Source organism: Schistocerca serialis, chromosome 2, assembly GCF_023864345.2.
Source record: "Schistocerca serialis cubense isolate TAMUIC-IGC-003099 chromosome 2, iqSchSeri2.2, whole genome shotgun sequence".
Lineage (NCBI taxonomy): Eukaryota > Metazoa > Arthropoda > Insecta > Orthoptera > Acrididae > Schistocerca > Schistocerca serialis.
Genome location: NC_064639.1, coordinates 1102459040 through 1102481945, shown reverse-complemented (window position 1 = coordinate 1102481945; position 22906 = coordinate 1102459040). Strand labels below are relative to the sequence as shown.

Here is a 22906-nt window from a genome sequence, read left to right as displayed (position 1 = left end):
GGTATCCACTTGCATGCGAACATCTCGACAAAGGATTTGAACAGTGAGGAATAACTTCCCTGAAAGGGAAGAAGTGCAATTGACAGACAACACAGAATCAGGATCAGCGTCTTGTTCATGAACATCATGTATGCGGTCGGATTTACAAACGGAAGACACATGACCTTTCTTTTTGCAATTGTGACACACAGCCCAGCGTTGGGAACAATCCTCGCGTGAATGTTTCGTAAAACACCGCGGACATGAAGGAAGTTTCCGGGGATTTTGCTGCAGTTTCTTAGTGGGTTGTTTACGGCTAGGCCGAGGCTGCGCGTGGGAGCGCACTGCGGCTACGTCGGCCGGCGGGGACGCGCCGCACGCGTCGTCAACAGCGCACAGAGGTTGTATTTCCCCTGACGTCACCCCACGCTTCTATTTGCGCTCCAGCGGCGCGAGAAGTTTCAAAAGACTGCGCAATGGAGAGAACTTCATCTAGAGTCGGATTCGCCAATTGAAGGGCACGTTGCCGAACTTCTTTGTCGGGCGCCGACCGGATAATAGCATCCCGTACCATGGAATCGGCATAGGATTCTTTGTGAACGTCAGTAACAAATTGACACTTTCGACTGAGGCCGTGAAGTTCAGCAGCCCAAGCGCGATAGGACTGATTTGGTTGGTTTTGACAACGATAAAAGGCAACACGAGAGGTTACCACATGCGTTTGCTTTTGAAAGTAGACAGACAGAAGGGAGCACATTTCAGCAAAGGACAAAGACGCAGGATCCTTCAAAGGAGCCAATTGCGACAACAACCGATACATTTGAGGCGAAATCCAGAAAAGGAACAGAGACATACATGGTTGTTCGTCCGTGACATGAAATGCCAAGAAGTGCTGCCGAAGATGTTTTTCATAATCAGACCAGTCTTCCGCCGTCTCGTAGTAAGGTGGAAAAGGAGGTACAGCCAACGGCGAGAAACGCCCGGCATTTGACGCCGCGACGAAATCGCGAATCGCCGCTGTTAGAAGCGTTTGCTGTTCAAGGAGATTTTGCAAGAGCTGCTCGATAGTAGCCATGGAACCCTGTGAGTCAACGGTGAAAACGAAAAATCCACTACCTCGTCGCCAATTGTTAAATCTTCAAATTTAACACGTATTTCGGACAACACAACAACACATATAAGTCACTGAGTAAGTTGACCTGTGTACAAGTCGGCATTCGATTAAACACTGAGTCTCAGTCTAGCGGCCGCTGCTCGGCTGGCCGCTTAGGTGGCGCAGCTGCTGCATGGCTGGCAGACAGCGCCGCACGTAGAGGACGTGCATAATTGCGCGGCGGCACTTTGAATAATCGGCGAGTCACCACAATAATGTTTAGTACAACATCAATATTTTTCTTTTCGTGCCCATATCTAGTACAAGTTAACAGCTACAAGTGACGTGATAGTGTCATTAAGAACAAGAACCAGCAATTTATTTTCAACATATAGAAATAGTTTCTTCACCAAAATTGTTGCTTCTTCTCTAAATGTACAGCACTGTTCTTCCTTGGTAACATTAAAAGAATAAATAGTTGTGTCAATTGGACATTAAACAGAAGCATGTAAAAAGGCAGTACAGTCTTAAAAATGACATGTAAAAACTGAAAACCAAACTGGGAAGACTAAATCCATCGTGTCATCATCTGACATCATGAAGATGTGGTATGGAGTGGTGGGGAGGGGCATATGGCTGGTACACTGCTCTCCTGGCCAGTGTTGATTTTTCAGATATTGGAACTTCTACTTTTCATTCATGTAGCTCCTCAACTGGCATCACAAGGTTGATTGCACCCTCTTCTAGTCCTCTCACTAAGGAAAAATCCCTGGCAGTACTGGGGGTTGAATCCAGGTCATCCTCATCAGTGTTAGATACGCTGACCAATATGCTACAAGGCAGACCAAGAGTGACATCATAAAAAAATAGAGTACAGTACCCATATAACCAAAAATGCAAAATTTAATTTGCATTTCTATAGCCAGACTGACACACCTCTACAACTATAGTCACTGATGCATGACTATGTGGTGGTGCTCGACTCAGAGGTAAGCCAGCTCAAACCTCGGTGGTGGAAAATTTTCATTGCCAGTATTTGTCCAACAAGATGAAGAGTTAGTGGCATAAAGTTTCTGATCACTAATCTTTGAGCCAGTGTCCCGAGTTAAATTCCAAACCTCTCTGCAGCCTCTCACAAAGTGAGAGCATTTGACGCTGTTGATGGCCATACATCCATCAGTAGAAGATGTTAAGCTCGCATATCCCCTTGGTGCTATTCCAGAGGTTGCGTGTCAGTACTGGATTTCACCCTCACCCTCCATTTTATTCATAACAACTCAAAGCCAACACTAAACTGTACAAACACTCAATAGTCATCCAGACCATATAGATACACTCTTGACCATAACTGATATGAAGAAGATGATGGTGAACCAGCTCCACTAGCACCTTGCCTAAAGTGATGATGCAGCATTCATGGATCTCCTCCCAAATGATCTTTCCATGAGCATGGACTACTTTGACTTTGGTGGTCAGAATATTAGGGATTGGAATGCTTGAAATAATGTGCAGGTGATTAAGAAACAAAGATTACATGTCAACAAATTCCGGACGTTACTAATAAGCTATGATTCAGGGTGTCTGTAATCAAAGTTCTTGTTGCAAAACGCTGTAGAAAGTGAACCACTGCTCAGAATAACATCAAATTTAAATAGCCTATTACTGACACAGGGGGAAAAGTTGTGGAATAAAAGGAAAAAAAAAAATGAAAATTTACCAATAACTGGTGCTGTAAGGGTCTTAACTAACTGGCTTACAAATGACAGCTAAATTACAATGTGATGGCTATGGTTTGAGATGCACCTTACACCATCTGTACTGTTCAGTGTACATGACTACACAAGTTCAGTAGTAAACAGTTATGGCACTGTTAGTTACGTAAAGTACTGGGACAAAGTGGCTTCTGGCACACTCTTGATATAAAATTGATATAATAATTAATTCAATTGATCAGTTAAACCACCTCTCCCCGTCCCCTTAAGCTATTGTTGTGCTAAGTGGTTTGTGAACTCCTTTGATTTATGACCCTCTGGGGATAATAAGTCCTTCTGAGAAACCCGCCACCCCCTCCCCCACCTCTCTGGGAAAGGCGATATTTTTTGTCACCCCATTCCAGTTCAGTTCTGAGCAACTTTTCCCCTCCTGAGAAATCCCATCATGCTGACTTCACCCCTTAGACCTATACATTACAGGGCCAGACATTGCATCAAACCACCTCTTAACTGTCCCAGAATCTCATACAAGATATGTACAATCCCTAGGAAAATATTGCCCAATCTACAGCACCTACCATTATCACCGCTCTCATTATCACATGATTGTGTCATAGTCCTATAGTGTTAACCGCTAGTCTGTAAATCCTACCAACACAGCAGCATCTTAATGGAGTGAGAAAAGGACATTGATATAATGGTGTGCTATTCTATTTTTTTAATGAAATGTCATGGCAAATATAATGTCAAATTTGGCCTGGAAACTGACCAATACCATTTATGTCTAAACAGAATAAAAGTATATCAGATATTTGCAGTTTTGATTCAGTGTCAAACAAGACAATAATATTGTTGATGCTAATGGTACAACTAGCAAAACATAATGTGGTATTCTTATAACTCACTGGAAAAATTACAAAAACTGCTTGTTTCACAGTGGGACAACCCAGATATCTTCATCACCTAATGAAAGAAAACCATGAATATTATTGCATGAAAGCTGTAGGATCAATAACTGCTATGATCCTAGGAGAACGTATCTGATTTCGTTCAATACCTGTTGAAAATTGATCCTACTAGTGACCTCTAGAACATTACAGAACAGTATACTTCTACAGTACATATCATTATCCAACAAATCTGTCATCCATCCACTTATTCTATACTCTACCTCTTTCCTGCATTCCTTCACATTAGACATTGTGGGAAATTTTATGAAGTCAAAGAACAACTCAACCATATAGCAATGAATTGTTAAATACTTTTCCGAGAACCATTTGAGAAAAATCTAAGCTCTCCATCAACTTTCAGGGCTGTTCGATGACGAGCGCACAAGATCCTAATTTTACCTCACAGTTTGAACGTGACAATGCTATCTCACATCCATCATGACTACAAGTTGGCCAATAACATGAATGCAGTAAGTAGGATACTAAAGTCTGATCATTACCCCAATAAACCGAACACAATGCTTCATAAGGCATCAAACATGTTGGAATATGTGCTCAGCATTATCATAAGGAAGATGAACGTAGCTACATCACGACAATACCCTGAATATTGTCGCATGGAAGCTAGCAGGGTAACACTACATTCCTACAATCTCTCTCTCTCTCTCTTCCTCTTCCTAACACAGCAACGGTTGAAAGTAATACCTCCTAAAGACCCAAAAATGCAAGAACTTGGAAACTGATAGTTCCACATGCATTTTGATGAACACCAGAACACACACAAAACTCCAGCCCCTTCATGCATATGGGTTGATGTAGGTTTCCACTGTAGAACATTCCATGCAGTCCAGAGAACACCTCTCATTAAACACAACTGCAAATATCTTACGAGGTGCGGCTAGAAAAAAACCGGACTGATGCTGGAAAAAACATTTATTTACAATTATTTACAATTTCATGTTATCTCCTTCAATGTACTCTCCTCCTCGGTCTCTACACCGCTCCATACGAATTTTCCACTGTTCATAGCAATGCTGCAGATCATTTTCGGTAAGTCCATACATTACTTCCGTCGCTTTTTCTTTTACTGCTTCAACAGTCTCAAATCTAGTTCCTTTCAAAGCTGACTTGACTTTAGGGAAAAGAAAAAAGTCACAGGTGGCCAAATCAGGTGAGTAGGGTGGATGATCTAAGATGGGAATGTTGTGTTTTGCCAAAAACGTCTTCACTGACAACGCACTGTGAGCTGGGGCATTGTCTTGGTGAAGGATCCATCACTTTTTTCTCCACAAATCGTTCCGTTTTCTCCATACTCGCTCACGTAGGGTAGCCAGGACGCTAATGCAGTAATGCTGATTCACCGTTTGTCCCTCAGGTACCCAATCAATGTGCACAATCCCTTTGATGTAAAAAAAAAACAATCATCATTGCCTTGAATTTCGATTTTGACATTCGTGCTATTTTTTGTCGTGGAGAACCAGGAGTTTTCCAATGCATCGATTGGCGTTTAGTTTTGGGATCGTAAGTAAAAAACCACGATTCATCGCAAATAATAACATTTTGTAAGAAGGTGGGATCACTCTCAATCTTTTCCAGGATGTCAGAACAAATCATTCTTCGGCGTTCCTTCTGTTCAATTGTGAGACACTTTGGAACCATTTTTGAACACACTTTGTTCATGTTGAAACTTTCATGAAGAATCTGCCTAACACTTTCCTTGTCAACTCCTGTTAACTCAGACACTGCTCTGATTGTTAAACGGCGATCTTGTCGAACAAGTTTACCGATTTTTTCAATGTTTGCATCAGTTTTTGCTGACAATGGTCTGCCAGTGCGAGAGTCATCACTGGTGTCTTCGCGGCCATCTTTAAATCGTTTAAACCACTCAAACACTTGTGTTCGCGATAAACAATCATCGCCGTACACTTGTTGTAACATTACAAACGTTTCACTTGCAGATTTTCCTAGTTTGAAACAAAATTTGATGTTAACACGCTGTTCTTTCTGTACACTCAACATTTTCCGACGCACAGACAAAACGTCAACTACTTAAAACAGACGCCACGGGCAGACTGAGTGCAGGAGGCAGATGAAACTCGAGCAGTAGGCGGAGCGAGAGTCACGTGACAGGTCACGCGAATTTCAGCCTTATTGCATTCGTTTTATTGTTTCACCAGTACTAGTCCGGTTTTTTCCCAGCCACACCTCGTATATATCAAAATACATAAATGATGAATATATACATCAAACATTTCCAGGAGATTTGTATAAATTATAAAATGTTTCACAATTAACATAGAACATCTAACTTTTCCAGAAGATATCAGTCCACCACAGGGTTTTTGTTTAGGTGTAGGATGTTCATAGGTGATGAAGTTGTTCACATAAATGCAGTAGCGAGCTGGAGAGAGTCCTGAAAGTAAATAAATCTTACCTAATACACATAAATAGAACTAGAAATCCTATACGCTATCACAGGAAACCTTAACTACAGTGAAAATACTTAGTAGCAACAAACCATCAGACAAAGACCATTATGACACTTCTAGTCGAGTGATCTTATGCTCTTACCTTCTAAAACGTGGTTGAACTTGCAATCCCACTTACACTGTTTTGTGTGTATGTATGTTGTAATTATCACTCAGTTTCAAATTGTACCACATTTTATCCTGTATTTCATCTAATTACACTTGTTTTGCATTTTTTCTCATTTACATCATTTTTACGTATTCTTCATATTTCTTCACCATATTCTGTTTTTACCTCAACTTTACACACATATTGGTTTTGACTGGATGTGGGGCTTATGTTTGATGGTGAGGATATACTTTAAATTGAAGAATTTTGACAGGATTTCCTAGTTCCTGTTCCTTCCACACCTCAGTCAAGAAGATCCTTTAATAAGTCCAAAAAAATGGTACACAATAATTTTAAAATGGTGTACAGAAATTTTGTGTAGGCTATTTAGTATCTATTTCAAAATACACAAGACTACTGGGTGTATGTAAAGTCTGGGAACACATTCAATTATTTATTACACAAGAACTAAACATTGTACAGATGTCACACATATTGCATTTTGAAGAGAAACAATGAAAGTTTTATTACAAACATTGGATATGCGAACCATGAGTGACTCAGTAGACGTCAATACGGTAATCGAATTCTTGCCATACCTGTCCCAGCATGGCATCGTCAACTGTGGCAGTCGCTTCACGTGTTCTCTCCCGGAAGTTTGCTACATCACCTGGTAGAGGAGGTACATACGCCAGATCTTTAATGTGTCCCCACAGAAAAAAGTCACACAGAGTGAAATCTGATGACTGGGGAGCCCAATTCATGAAACAGTTGTCCCCTTCTGTAGCACAGCCGCCATGTTTGCAACTAGCACTGACCATCAGCAAATTACCCAACTGTGCTGTGGTGGTATACATGAAAAAAAGACTTTCAGGGTTTCTCTTCAATGTGTCATATTCATGATATCTGAACAATGTTGGTTCTTGTGCAATAAATAATTGAAAGTGTTCCCACACTTTATGTACACCATGCATAACAATTCCTCATACATGCATGGAACTGATGGGAGTATAACACAAGTCACTGTCTCTAGATTACATCATCCACAAACCATTAAATCACACAGGTTGTCAGTCCATCTCATGCAGCTCCTCACAACTGAGTAATGATTTTGTTTTATTTCTAGGTATTTGTGCGATAACCAATCTATTCCTCTCTCTGTATGAATAACAAAATTCAAATATTTTGTTTCAAGAGGTCTGTATGACCTTTAGCACAAATCTCTGTCAATTTGGAATCAAAACAGAACACTTATCCCTGTAGCTTTCTATGAAAGAGAGATCTCCATGCATTTTGACTACACTCTAAGCACAGATATTGAATATGACCATGTTGTGTCACCATTTTGTACCAAGTTTTCTGACATTTTTGCATACTTTTTATTGTGTTGGCAGAAGAGCCAACACCGTGTTGCTAGAGGAGGCCGAAATGCACGCTTTTAAGCTCACGCAGACTGGCGTGAGGTCTGGAACAAGTAAAGGAATTTATGGTAGCAAATAAAGTATGTAGTTGATGTAATACTTAACTTTAATCCATAATTGGAGAACATCGGTCTGAAGGTACAGGCATCACTAGTTAAGTATCTATTGATAATGGCGCCTTGCTAGGTCGTAGCAAATGACGTAGCTGAAGGCTATGCTAACTATCGTCTCGGCAAATGAGAGCGTATTTGTCAGTGTAGCTTCGCTAGCAAAGTCGTCCGTACAACTGGGGCGAGTGCTAGGACGTCTCTCTAGACCTGCCGTGTGGCGGCGCTCGGTCTGCAATCATTGACAGTGGCGACACGCGGGTCCGACGTATACTAGCGGACCGCGGCCGATTTAAGGGGAGTTGGAATGCCCTATCTCGCCAATGTTAAATTTGCTAACTTTGTGTACCTTTTTCTTTGGAACTATTATCTTCAGAACTTTGAAATTCTGGCAGAGGTTTTCAGCATATATTGTGAGCCCACTGAACTAGAACCAATGTTTTCTTTTTGTTGGTATAGTATTTATGAATTTTTTACCATTAAGCCATTTTTTATTGGAAAAAGTATAACATAAACTTCCCTAGTTCAGAGAATAAGCCAGTTCTTGTCATGATTCTAGTTCAGTGGCCTCTTTGAACTGTTTTGCAGCATTTCTGAAAATTTGAATGTTGTTGGTTGAGTGGTTTATGAGATAAAGGTACATGTAACACTAAAAATGTCAAATGCCAGAAAATGCGATTAAAGTAATTTATTATGAAAATTCACAAATACCTTTTATTCTATTATCAAAAGTGTCCAGCAGAGTAATCAGGGTCATCTTCTAGTTCTTCTTCTTCACCTAGAAGCTTTCTTCTCCTTGCTGCCCTTGCTTTTTTTGTATTAAATTCAGCTGCATACTGAGCCTTCCTTACTCGCACGCTGTCCAGAAGCTGAAGACCTCTGATGGTGTTGATACCAGGAGCAATGCCGAGCCTTGCCATGACCTTTAGCCTACCCATATGACCATCATTGAATGAAATAACAGCATCACTGACTCCCCATTTCAATGTTTTTATCCCAACAAATACATTCTTAGGTACACGAGTCCAAATGAGGTTGTTGAACGACTCGTTTTGATTCTGGGTACAACCATGAAGACATTTTCGCAGAAGATCAGGATGCCCCAAGTCTCTATATATTGGTTTAATTACTTCCATAACAGCCAATGGAATATAATTTTTATGGTGATAAGGATCCCCAGTAGCTTGAGATTTTCTATAATTGCACCATGACTGAGGACCATCTGGACAAGCAAAATGTTGAGGATTATCATCAGTTGATGATCGATGTAAATATGTGGCCCATACAGCTTGTCTCATTTCCTGCAAATTATTTGCATTATTTCTTATTGCCATACCATAGTATTGTTGTAATTCATTTATAATTTTATCTGACAGGCGACCTCTAATGGTTTTACCATCTGACAAAATTTTGTCCTTCAGATTCTGTTTCAGTTTCCTTAGACGAGTGCCAATTCGTTTCTGAACATGACCGACACATTCTAGTTTAGTTATTGTCTTATTGACATATGGCATGGATTCTGTAACACTTTTGTATGCCTTGGAGTCCCCATCTCCAAGGAATTTTGTGTAAAATACTCCCCGTTCTTTTTCTGATCTGCTAAACATTTTCACAGCAGCGGCAGCCTCCATGCCTCCACTCGTACCTTCATAATTCTTGCTACATATGTGAGCTGCTTCTATCTTACCAGATGCACAATGGTAACAATGTTTAGTGAGCACTTCATAGTCCAAAACTTTACCGCTGTCCACACTAGTAACAGTAGCAACAGCATTTTTGGATGTGTGACCCCTTTTCTGCCAGGTTCCATCAAAAGCAACAGGGATATCTGGGTTTCCTTCATTTATATATTTTGCTTCACTGGCAGCAGCTTTCATTGATAAATCTGCTACAGACTGAACAGCATCTCCTATCACTTCAGTGTAATTGTCAATTTTAGCAGGTGGAGGTGGAAGATTCATTATGGCACAAAATGTTTGAGCAGCAGTATGTCCTTTACCAATTGCTCTCATTGCATACATTAGCCTGATATTACTCTCAAACAAATTGCTACTGCATGTTTTAGAGCTCCAAAAACAGGTCTCATTTTCACAACTGGCACAAACTATAGCAATTTTGCAGGAAAGTCCTATAGATTTTGTTATGTTCATATCAAAAGAACCTCCACAAAGATTACAACACAAACATTTCTTCATAAACTCAGTAAAAACAGGAAAGTCGACTAAAACATATTGTTCATTAGAAGCTTCATCTGTAATTTCACTTGCACAGTTTGATAACTTCTTTTTTGATGCACTGGTGGGCGTGTCTCCTTCACACATCTCAGCTGTACAAACGTCAGAACTTTCACCAGCATCAACAGGTGCTGAAGCAGAATCACTTGAACAAACGTTATTTGTAAATCTATTACCGCGAAACTTTCGCTTTTTAAATAATGATGCACTCCTAGGCATCGTAGAAACTACGCACTCACCACTGAAAGTCAAAACAAGACAGATAACAAACTCCAAATGAGCGACAAACTAAACTCGAGGCTCAAAACAAACACTCACAGATCAAAAACTGAACAATAAACACAGCTAGTCGTAAAAACAATGGTACCTATGGAAGGATCAAAGATTCTACAACTGAAGAGTGAAATCCACAGCCTTCTATATGTAATGTTTTCGGAAATGCGAAGATTTAAATGTGTACAAATCACAAGATGGGTAACTTTGCTGGGCGCACATGTAATTTTGAAAAATTAAATAAAAATACTTCCAATTGGAATTTCTTAACAAATTTTGCACCATTTTAAGCAGAAAATTTCAAATTAAGTTATAAGGTTAAAAACTGAAAATGTGAATTTTTTCCATTTTCCGGCATTCCAACTCCCCTTAAAGGCTACCACCTAGCAAGTGTGGTGTCTGGTGGTGACACCACACTTTTCAATATCTTACCATCATTTTTCCTTTTTATTTCTTACACAACCAGGCATGGCTGCTGTTGTTGATTATACCATCCAGCTTTGATAGAGAACCCCAATCCAGCTAGGATATCACTAAAACACTCATGCACTTACATGGAGTGATGTGAGGGTGAGTAGCACAGCGTTGTAAACATCTGCACTATACACAATCATGTTCAGAAAACATGTGAACGTATCGGAATTGACAGACCTCTTACCATAATCATACTCCAATTTTCTCATTGTTGAGTCAGGTAGAGCTTTTACAATGAGCTTAGTGTTATCATAAGGAAGATGAGCATGGGTACTTTATGGTCAAACCTTGTGAGAGTAGATCTGCTCTATTGTAGGAGTCATTTCTGTCACCCAGTATTTCTGAGAGCAATATTAGATTCTTCCAAAAGTATCAAACCATACCAGGTTACGGAACTCACTCTTTTATACTTGCCTGTGAACCTAATATACACAGAAATAAAAATGAGATTTCTAAATCATACACAGGATGTAACACAATAACCACCACGACACAGCTGTAGCGGCACCACCATTTAGGATAGGGAAAGTTAGTTTTGTGCGATATTCGGAGCACGAATTATAGCCAGGTGTGGGCCAGATTGCAGTAAGTTATGCATACCAGCAGTTGCGAAGCAAATAGAGGCCACAGGGGTGTAGAACTGCCAGAGAGGCCGCACACAGCAGTTCCCATAGCGCAAGTCACAGGGAGAAGAGTGCCACCGGCCAACCTAAGCGTTATGCATACATGATGCATAGCGGTACACTTGACAAAACAGAGGCGCAGAGCTGAGTATAAATAGGTGCCGTTTTCTAACGAGATTATTTCAAGTGTGGCAGCTCTCCTGGACGGTGGGGCATGTCACACCGCTGGGCTTCACGCAGCAAAAGATGGGGCGACAGCGTCCCAGTCCACGGCGGGTCATTGGTTCGACCCTCAGAGGCCGACATGGGGTCCACAGCCAGCTAGCGGTGGCCACTCTTCGGCTCACTACGGTGGGCAGTCGTCTCAGCTCCTGACACACGCTGGAGACTTTTGAGGCGAGGGCCAGAGATTCGGAGGCCGGATCGCGTGCGGTCGTTGCTGCCGCGTTCTCAGCTACATCAGCATGGAAGAAGCAGCAGCAGGGCCGGCCTACGGCTTCCAGCGGAGCAACGCGGGCACAACAAGGACAGTGGCCACTGAGTTGGCTACTGGCACAGCCAGCCTGACATAATCGGAACTCTGCAGCTGACGTACAAGGCCGGCTTGTACGCTGGGGCGGTGGCCTCCGCATTGTGGGGCCCTGTGACACAGACCGAGGTGAATGGAGCACTGTAGTGGAAGCAAAATCATTTGGAAAGTTCTCGCTGAGTTTTAATACGGCACCTCCTGGCACCTATCCACTACATTTGGTGGCTTCCCGCTACATTTGATCATGCTGATACATTCGGTGGTAGAAGTCGCCATAACATTTAGTGTCAGAATAGTGAACGTCATCTGCCCAGTATGACGTTCGAGCCCACCGCCTGCAGTACAGTCGCAAGATGGAGTGAGTGCTGACAAAATTGTTCTTTATTTATGATGATGCTGAGTATGACGATACGGAGCTGTAGGAAGTCAGATTATTCTTGTACTTAATCCCGAAACAAAACGACTAACTGGGAACAAAAGCAACACAATGGCAGAGTCGAGAACGCAAAGTGTGTCGGAACCAGAAGCGGTGCGGATTTTGTTGGAAAAAGTAGCACAATTGACAGCAGACAATACGCAGTTGAGAAATGAATTAACATCTAGAAGTAAGCGGGAAACGGCATCCGATCAGTCGTTGTTGCCTAGGGTGCAGGAGATTGATCCAGGCCGGCCGCGGTGGTCGTGTGGTTCTAGGCGCTCCAGTTCGGAGCCGCGCTGCTGCTACGGTCGCAGGTTCGAATCCTGCCTCGGGCATGGATGTGTGTGATGTCCTTAGGTTAGTTAGGTTTAATTAGTTCTAAGTTCTGGGGCACTGACGACCACAGCAGTTGAGTCCCATAGTGCTCAGAGCCATTTGAACCATTTTTTTGATTGATCCAGCTACCGTGAGTCTGATTATTCTGTTTTCTGGCAAGGCATCTGAGGACGTGCGTTCGTTTGTGGAGGACTTGCAGACTTCAGCGGTGATGAATGGTTGGTCCGATGAGCAGTTGTTACATATAGCCAAAATTAGATTAACGGGTGAAGCGAAAACATATGTAAGGTGTTCTTAGGCCTTAAGGAAGGCAGGACAATTTAAGCAGTTAAAGAAAGGGCTTTTACGAAGATACAAGAAACAGAATAGCGCTCAGTATTTTAGGGAGAGGTTAAGTACAATGAGAAGGAGACAGGGGGAGATAGTGGAGAAATTTGCGGACAGGATAAGGGAAATTAATAAGTATACTTACGAGTTGTGTCAGAGCGATGAAGCGAATAGTGTTCTGTTGCAGGAGGCCGAGCAAAGGGCACCTGATGTATTTTTGAGAGGGTTACCGGCGCATATGTCACGGAAAGTGCGTGAAGGGACTCCGAATGATTTATTTTCGGCAATTCAGCTGGCAGTTCAGTGTGAGGAAATAGACGTGGCAACAGGGGTACACGAGAGGCAAACAGTATTTGCAGCAGGTATAAAATTTTATAAGTGTGGTCGTACGGGACATGTGCAGAGGCAATGTACCCAATCACCGAGGAATAAAGGAAGGGGTCGAAGTCAGCAGCGTGGAGAAGTAGTGGAGATAGGAGAGGTGGACAAGCGTTAAACGGCAGAGCGGGCGCAAGACCCACCTAAGGGAGCTCCCGTTTAATTTCAATGCTATGAATATGTATGCAGAGGTGGAATGTTCAGTGGTAGGATCCATAGGAACTAAAAAGTTTAAGATTTTGTTGGACACAGGGTCGCAAGTGTCAGTGGCTACAATATAATGGGACGAAGGAAGTTAGACCCACCATGTTACAGATTGCGTGGAGTGGGGGATGAGGAGGTCACGCCTTTGGGGTCAGTGACAGTTGAATTTCTCTATTTGAAAGTCCGATTTAATGCATGCATGGAGGTACTACTATGGGTTAGCGAGGGCTACGACATGATCCTAGGAGTAGATTTCTTGCATCAACATCAGGCCAAAATTGACCTTGGACAACGAACTGTGGAACTTGGTGGAATGTTATTTCCGCTAGGGGAAACTGTTGACAATGCAGAACTGTCGTGAGGGGCGTTCAACGTATATGAACAAACCAATTGAACCGCGTACATTAGCATTAAGGCTTAATTCGCATGAGTGTGTGTCTAGTGGCACCAGGAAGTCACTTTGGGTAAGTGTGGAGTCAAATCTACCTGTGGGTACAGTATGTGTTATTGAACCATTAAAGGATAATGAAGATTTGGGTTCATTGGGTTTTTTTGTGTAACGCAGTGTTGTACGCGTACAGGAGGGGAACGACGGGCGAATAGTTCCCGTGAACGTGGATAATTTTAGCGTTGTAGACGCGAATTTGAGGAAAGGAGTTTTAGTAGCAAATTTGGATGTGCCAGGTGACGAAGACTGGTGTTCGAGAGGTAGGTGAAGCGATCAACCACTAACTGTCGATAGAACTGCATTGCGTGACAAGATTAAGCATTTGAAAGTAGGAGAAAGAGATCATATGGAAGAATTATTATGGGAATTTAAGGATTTGTTTTTTCCACAAGGGCTGTTACCAGCAACTCCGTTAGTTCAACATAGGATACCAACAGGGAAAGAAGCACCTGTTTACCGTAAACCATACAGAATACCGAGGTATTTGCAGCCGATTGTGGAGGATTTCATTGATCAGCAGCTTACGGACGGTATTATAGAGCATAGTAATAGTTGCTAGGGAGCAGGCATTGTCGTTGGGCCTAAAAAATCTACCGATAGATCTAAGAAATACAGGTTCTGTTGAGACTACCGATACCTCAATAATAAGACAGTAACGAACGCATACCCCATTCCAAACATATCGGAGAGTGCGGACCACTTAGGACAGTGCCAGTACTTTTGTACGATGGATTTGACAATTGGTTCGTTAAAAACTGCTTTACCTACACCTGCAGGCCACATTTTTAGCCGTTTTGAGCATATTTAGAATTTTTCATGAAGCAGAGCTGCGCCGCGATCGCGGGAGCAGCTACCGCGGCAAATTCAAATTATAATTGAATGAAAGCAGTTTTCCGGCATTTAAGCCGGCAGGTAATGGTACATTAAAATTATTTCTTTCAGCTTCTCGGAGACATCAGAGGAAGAAATTTTAAATTGTAAGACATTTCCTGGGGTAGATGTGGACTCTGACTACAATTTATTGGTTATGAACTGTAGATTACAACTGAAGAAATTTCAAAAGGGTAGGAAAATAAGGAGGTGGGACCTGATTAGGTTGAAAGAACCAATGTTCGTTGGAAGTTTCAAAGGCAGCATTAGGAAACATTTAGCAAGAACAGGGGAAAGAAATACAATAGAAGACGAAAGGGTAGCTCTGAGAGATTAAATGAGGCCTCCAGAAAAAAAACTGTAGATTCACTATTTCAATAAAATAAATTGTTGACACCATTTTGTTCTCTGTTCTGCCGCTATCGATTACACCCTTAAAACACGATCAAAACAGCTTGTGTCTGCCCTCAAGCACACCTGCAAGATAGCCTACAGTTGCAAAAATCGGTGTGTCCATTTCTGGTTGCGTGATTCCTGTCTAACGGCATACTCGGAAATCGCTACATATCCGGAAAAAATGGTGAATTATTTCTGATAAGAAAAAATATAAAGGTCACTGTCGGTTGTTTCACTCACAGCAATTTCATATTTCGATTTAACCCACAGGAATCACGAAATCATTACTGAGGAAGTGCGCTCTTACACGTAAGTAATAACAAATATGGCAGAAAAATCTTCACTTACACGAATAACATCGTCTTAGAACGTCTTGCATATGTGAAAAGAAAAAAGAAAAAATTGTACCCCATCCGTGCTCGAACCCGCGTTTTCGGCCACGCCAAACATCAGTACTGCAAAGCTCAATTCTTGTACTATTGCGGAGAGGAACATAGGTTGACTTCGTTGCCAAACGGTGCTGCGTAAGTCATAAATGCGTGATAGTTAGGAAGGTTTCCAATGTCAGGCTTCACATAACTGCTTTCCATTGTTACTTGAAAGTTTTAAACACATTTTGATAAATACTAACTAAACAATTTGTGGGAAAAAGTACACAAAGTCACTAGTAACGTCAGTTCACACTCATGCAATATATGTAAGCAGAGCCGATGTCTTCATATTTAATGATCTTTAAACTCTTATTTGCATAAAAAATAACACATACTTTGAGAGAATATTGACCGAAAAAGTTTTTTTGGTCACAGTAACAACCAAACCTAACTATATTTCTAACAAAGGAAAATAGTCTATTATGAACTCACTTTCTGAGCAGATGCGTCCTTTGGTGATTCTTTAGTAACACAATCACTAAATCCAACGCTAAAACCGCTATGTTTAAAATAACAAATTATACGTGTACATAAACCACAACTCACCGATCGACAGGGCCACACCGAAATCCAAAAGCTCTCGGTACAATTGTCGTAAAATCGGTGGGAGGGCCGTTCGGTAACAGGTCTCAGAAGCTTACTGAATAGGATATTTCGATAAAGAACAAAAAATGACGTCACTACCGAGACTAATCTACTACACCGATCGGTATGAACGATGCAGAATAGGGCCCCGGTGTGAGGACGTCGGTCGCGCCGGTCGGCCTTCTTCTCAACTGGGGCTCCGCCGTGGAGGGCTAGTGCGGCCTTACAGTTTACAGCCATGGCAGTTCACTCATGCCTAGGGCAAGTACAGTGGCGGGCCACAGGTCCCACACCTGGGCGGCGGAAGCACTGGAGTGGGACTTTCTTGTTCCGTAGACGTTCGACGGTGACCTGAGTTTTGGCCACTCTCTTCACCGAAAAGAGTATCTTGTTCTGCTGGTTGTTGTTGTTGTTGCCGATCACCAAGAGTGAAGATGTTCTATGGTGCCTTTTTTAGGAAGTCTGCACAATTCGGAGAACCCTTGAAGACCGCCTTGATGGGATTGTCTGGAACAACAGCGTAAATGTAAAAAAAAAAGCAAGAGCTCTGCTTCTTCGCTTGCGACTTTCGTGAAGTCTTCGACACTTGATAGTTAGACTTGCACGCCGTCACAGTGAAAATGGCTGTCGTCCACTGTTTGACGGACTGCATGAATCCTTTGTAGTCCTTTTTAACCTCCATGATGATGGGTGGAAGCCGATACTCAGACTGCATGGGAGGTAGTGCCGAGTGGAAGCGGGTTTTGTCTGCATTCTCCTGGTTCTCGGCCTACCGTGTTTGTGACCTCTGCTCCGACTGCATGGCAGGGCGTGCTAGACAGGAGCTGGCTACGTCTTCTGCGGGTTCGCTTCCAGCTGCTGCCAGTAACTGATATCAATTTGCGACTGGGATGATGGTGACCAGAATTTTTGGTTGAATAGAAAATATTCGCATGTCTAAAGTCACAATTATCACACCAACAGAGTACAATTAAATGTTCGAGGATGATGGAATAGTTTTACAATCAGTAATAGATGGCTACAGTAGGAAGGACGCAGTTGTTGATATCATTAAGCTACCTAGTCAATGGCACTTCAGATATGCCCTTGTAAAACGGGTTGTGATCGCCAGAAATAAATATGAAAATGCGCTGCTAAGAAGTGGAGTAGTCCACAGAATGGACGCTGGTGAAGGAGGTGGGATATTCAGACTAGACGAAATCCACTCGTCCGTGGAACCAAATGTTATCCAAAGTGAAAGTTGATTTTCTGATCAGAAAGCGTTTCGGGCAGACTTGGAACGGAAATGAAAATATTGCATTCCACAAGAATCTGTACTGTGAAGAATGCTGAGTAGGATTCAGACTTTGAATTCATTCAGAGGATAGTGAGTTGCCTGTGTAATTTAAACGGGATAGGACAGGACTTGGGAGCTTGTGACTACTTTCAAACTTTTGTTTAAAGTCACATACTTTCTAATCACAATCAATTGTAGTCATTAAATTGTCTCATTTGTACCTGTATTAAGTTGTCTTTTTTATTGTTATGTTATGATAATATACTCACACCCATCTCTACAGAAATAAAACTCTGTAGGTCTGTGAGAACAGATGAAAAACTCGATGAATAAAATTATTTTAGACTATAACTAGTAAAAGGAAAGCTTAATATCTCGGGGTTTGTCAGAAATATACTCCTTAGGCAAGCATAAATCTATGATGAAAAGGAATTAAGAATGTATGCGATACGAAAGATGTAAAGTTTCCTGCGTTTCCTGAAGAAAAAAAAAAAATTGTTATGACGCACTCACTGCTGGACGCCTCAAACAGCGAAGGCAACAAAGGATCAGATACGTAAGAAGACAAGGCGCAATAGAAATTCTTGGATGACACAGGAGAGATTGAATTCAACTGATGATAGGAAAAAAATATAAAAATGCAACTGTAGGCTATCTTGCAGGTGCAAACATATAAAAATGGTTAGGCAGGAATGGTAGAGGACAAAATAAGTAGTTAGAAGCATACATTTTCAGGGGAAAGGTAGATTCCGTCTATAGGAAAATTAAAGAGCTCTTTGGATGAAAGAGGCCAACGGCCTTGCCACAATGGTAACACCAATTCCCGCCAGGTCACCGAAGTTAAGCGCTGTCGGGTTGGGCTAGCACTTAGATGGGTCACCATTCGGTCTACCAAGCGCTGTTGCCAAGCGGGATGCACTCAGTCCTTGTGAATCAAACTGAGGAACTACTTGATTGAGAAGTAGCGGCTCCAGTCTCATAAACTGATATGCGGCCGGGAGAGCGGTGTGCTGACCACATGCCCCTCCAATCTGCATCCAGTGACGGCTGTGGGCTGAGGATGACACGGCGGTCGGTCGGTGCCGTTGGGCCTTCCAAGGCCTGTTGGGATGGAGTTTGGTTTAGTTTAGCTTTGGAGAAAAGCGAAGAGAAGCAGCTTCATGAATATGAAAGAGCTCCAACGGAAAACCAGTTCTAATCAAAGAAAGGAAAGTTGGAAGGTTGAAGGAGTATGTAGAGCGTCTATATGAGGGAGATGAACTTGAATACGGTATTATGGAAATGGAAAGGGAAGTAGATGAAGATGAGATGGGAGATATAATACTGCGAGAAGAATTTGACAGAGCACTGAAAGACCTAAGACGAAACAACGACCCCTGGAGTAGGTGGCATTCTGTCAGAACTACTGATAGCCTTGGGAGAGCCAGCCATGACAAAACTCTTTCATCTGGTGCAAGATGTATGAGACAGGCGAAATACCCTCGGACAATTGACCGTAAATAACGAGAAGTGTGAGGTCACCCACATGAGTGCTAAAGGGAATCCGTTTAAATTCGGTCACACGACAAAACATTCAAATCTAAATGCTGTAAATTCAACTAAAGCAGTTAAGTCCCATAGTGCTCAGAGCCATTTGAACCATTTTAAATTGTCTCCTCTGAATGCAAACAACTTAAATTGGAAGAAACACACAGAAAATGTTGTGGGGGAATGCTAACCAAAGATTGCGTTTTATTGGCTGGACACTTAGAAAATGTAACATATCTACTTAGCAGACTGCCTGCAGTACGGTTGTCTGTCCTCTTTTAGAATACTGCTGCGGGGTGTGGGATGCTTACCAGATAGTATTGGCGGAGTATGTCGAAAAAGTTCAAAGAAGGGCAGCACGTTTTGTATGATCACAAAATAGGGGAGAGAGTGTCACTGAAATGATGCAGGGTTTATGATGGACATCATTAAAACAAAGGCGTTTTACGTTGCGGAGGGATCTCCTCACAAAATTCCAGTCACGAATTGTCTCCTGCCGGCCGGGGTAGCCGAGCGGTTCTAAGCGCTACAGTCGGGAACCGCGCAACCGGAGGTTCGAATCCTGCCTCGGGCATGGATGTGTGTGATGTCCTTAGATTAGTTAGGTTTAAGTAGTTCTAAGTTCTAGGGGACTGATGACCCCAGCAGTTAAGTCCCATAGTGCTCAGAGCCATTTGAACCATTTTAAATTGTCTCCTCCGAATGCAAAAATATTTTGTTGACGCTGACCTACATAGAGAGAAACGGTCACCACGATAGAATAAGTGAAATCAGATCTCGTACGGAAAGATATAGGTGCTCGTTTTTTCCGCGCATTATACGACGTTAGAATAATAGATAATTGTGCCAGCACGTAAATGTGATTTGCAGAGTATCCATGTGATGTAGATTTTAAGAAGAATGTAATAATTCTAAATCCAAAGAAGGCAGGTGCTGACTGGTGTGAGTACTACCGGACATTGGGCTAGGCACTTAAATGAGATTTGCAGAGTATCCATGTAGATGTAGATGTAGGCTTTAAGAAGAATGTAATAAATCCGAAGGTGCTGACAGGTGTGACCACTGCCGAACTATGAGTTTAATAAGTCCGGGCTGCAAAATACTAACACGAATTCTTTACAGAAAAATGGAAAAACTGACAGAAGCCGCCCTGAGGGAAGATCAGTTTAGATTCTGGAGAAATGTAGGAACACGCAAGGGAATACTAACCCTGTGACTTAACTTAGAACATAAATTAAGAAAAGACAAACCTACGTTTGTAGCATTTGTAGACTTAGAGAAAGCTTTTAATGGTGTTGGCTGGAATACTCTCTTTCAAATTCTGAAAGTAGCAACGGCAAAATATGAAGAGCGAAAGGGTATTTACAATTGATATAGAAGCCAGGCGGCAGTTATAGGGGTCGAGGGGCATGAAAAATATGCTGGGGTTGAGAAGGGAGTGAGGCAGGGTTGTAGCCCATCGACGATATTATACAATCTGTACATTGAGCAAGCAATAAAGAAAACCAAAGACAAAATTGGAGTAGGAAGCGAAGTTCAGGGAGAAGAAATGAAAACTTTGAGGTTTGATAAAGACATTGTAATTCTGTCAGGAACATTACAAGACTTGGAAGAGTAGACAAACGAAATGGACAGTGTCGTGAAAGGTAGATGTAAGATGAACATAAAAAAAGGAGAAGAAGCATAATGGAATGTAGTCGAATTAAATGAGCTGAAGCTGAGGGAATTAGATTAGGAAAGGAGGCGCTTTAAGTAGTAGATGGGTTTTGCTATTTAGGCAGTAAAATAACGTATGATGGCCAAAGTAGAAAGAATATAACATGTAGACTGGTAAATGCAAGAAAAGTATTTCTGAAGAAGGAAAATTGGGTGACGTTGAACATAGATTTAAGTATCAGGAAGTCTTTTCGAAAAGTATTCGTATGGAGTATAGCCATGTATGGAAGTGAAACATGGGTGATAAACAGTTTAGACAAAGTTTTTGAAATATGGTGCTACAGAAGAATGCTGAAGATTAGATGGGTAGATCACATTGCTAATGAGAAGATACTGAATAGAACGGGGGATAGTCTGACTAGGAGAAGGAATGGGTTGATAGGACACTTTCTGAGACATCAATTGTTCACTAGAATTGGAGGGAAGAGAGAGAGAGAGAAAGAGAGGGAAAGAGGGAGAGAGAGAGAGAGAGAGAGAGAGAGAGAGAGAGAGAGAGAGAGAGAGTAGTGTGGGGACGGATAAAATCGTGGATGGGGACCCAGAGAGAAATACAGCAAGAAAGTACAGAAGGATGTAAGTTTTGCAATAATTATTCAGATGAAGAGGCTTCCACATGATAGAGTAGCGTGGGAGCTGCATCAAACTAGTCTTCAAGTCAGGGAGTTCGATTCTTTAAAGAATCAGGGATTTGATGGTTACTTATTGCCCAGTAAGCACTATGGGGCTCAGAACCTAATACTTCCCATAGAGGTTGTAATAAAAACGGGGTAACAGTGAATCATAACTCAGGAACATCTGTAGTAATTTCAACAAAATTTATTAGCTTCATGACTTAAATAACTCTGAGTGAGTAAGATTCTCCACTATTGTCAGGGGTGGGGATGTGGATAAGAAGGGTAACGAAAAATGTTTGAAAACGGTCTGTTGATGTAAATTTCCTTTATATAGTTGACTTGGAATACATTTAGAAGTATGAAGTTAAGTTTGTCTCTTATTTGTACTTTTGATGTTTTAACTATGCTATGAGAATGAGCACTGCAGCCGGCCGAATTGGCCGTGCGGTTAAAGGCGCTGCAGTCTGGAACCGCAAGACCGCTACGGTCGCAGGTTCGAATCCTGCCTCGGGCATGGATGTTTGTGATGCCCTTAGGTTAGTTAGGTTTAACTAGTTCTAAGTTCTAGGGGACTAATGACCTCAGCAGTTGAGTCCCATAGTGCTCAGAGCCATTTTTTTTTTGAGCACTGCAGCCTGTAATTTTGGTAACGTGTTTCAGGATCGAAGATCAAGCCACACAGCTGAATATCACAGATAAATTTTTAACATGCTGTGTGGAGTGGTATGATGTAAAACAGAAAAGAATTGGACGTAAATGTGTGTGATATGCATGACATATATGTCTGGATCGATTTCAGCATAACCTGGTACACTTGTTACTGTCTGGAAAGAAATACTTTGGGGATGAAAACCATCAGCCTCCCAATAGTGTGTGAGTGGAGGGTGATAATGGGGTGATGGGCATAGAGTAGGGGCGGAGGAGGTGGAGAGAGAGAAGGGATGAGGAGATGGACAGACAGAGAGGGGGAAGAGGAAATTGGCATATTAGGGGGGAGGAGGAGATGTACATGGAAAGAGTGGGAAGAGGAGATGGACAGAGTGAGGGGGAGATGGACAGGCAGAGGATGGAGCAGGAGATAGACTAATTGAGGAGTAGAATAAATAAACACCCATGCAAGGCCAGTTTTCTCAGCTGGTACCTACTAGAGCACTTTTTACTGCCGACCACTCCTTTGTCACTTACCTCCAGGACGACGCGCCTACCACAACTGTGTTTTATTGGAGGGGCAAACTGTGATATTTGAAGAATGTGAATTGTTGGGGCAAACACATTATTTGCCACTTTTGGCAGCTTGTAATTTCCTTCTACATAGCTGTCCTTTATAATTACAAACCATAAAGACGGCATGAAACAAAGATCAATCTCACATGATGTGTGCTACATGCCTTGATGTGCAAATATCAGC

General features: G+C 42.0%; 1 long non-coding RNA gene across 1 annotated transcript in view; it reads right to left on the bottom strand.

Annotated features, from left to right (window-relative positions):
- Positions 1–8775, bottom strand: part of LOC126458560 (uncharacterized) — a 92867-nt gene extending 84092 nt beyond the window's left edge. The window contains exon 1 of the long non-coding RNA XR_007585659.1: positions 8551–8775. This is a non-coding gene — a long non-coding RNA (uncharacterized LOC126458560). The remainder of the gene's footprint in view (positions 1–8550) is intronic.
- Positions 8776–22906: the final 14131 nt, after the last annotated feature.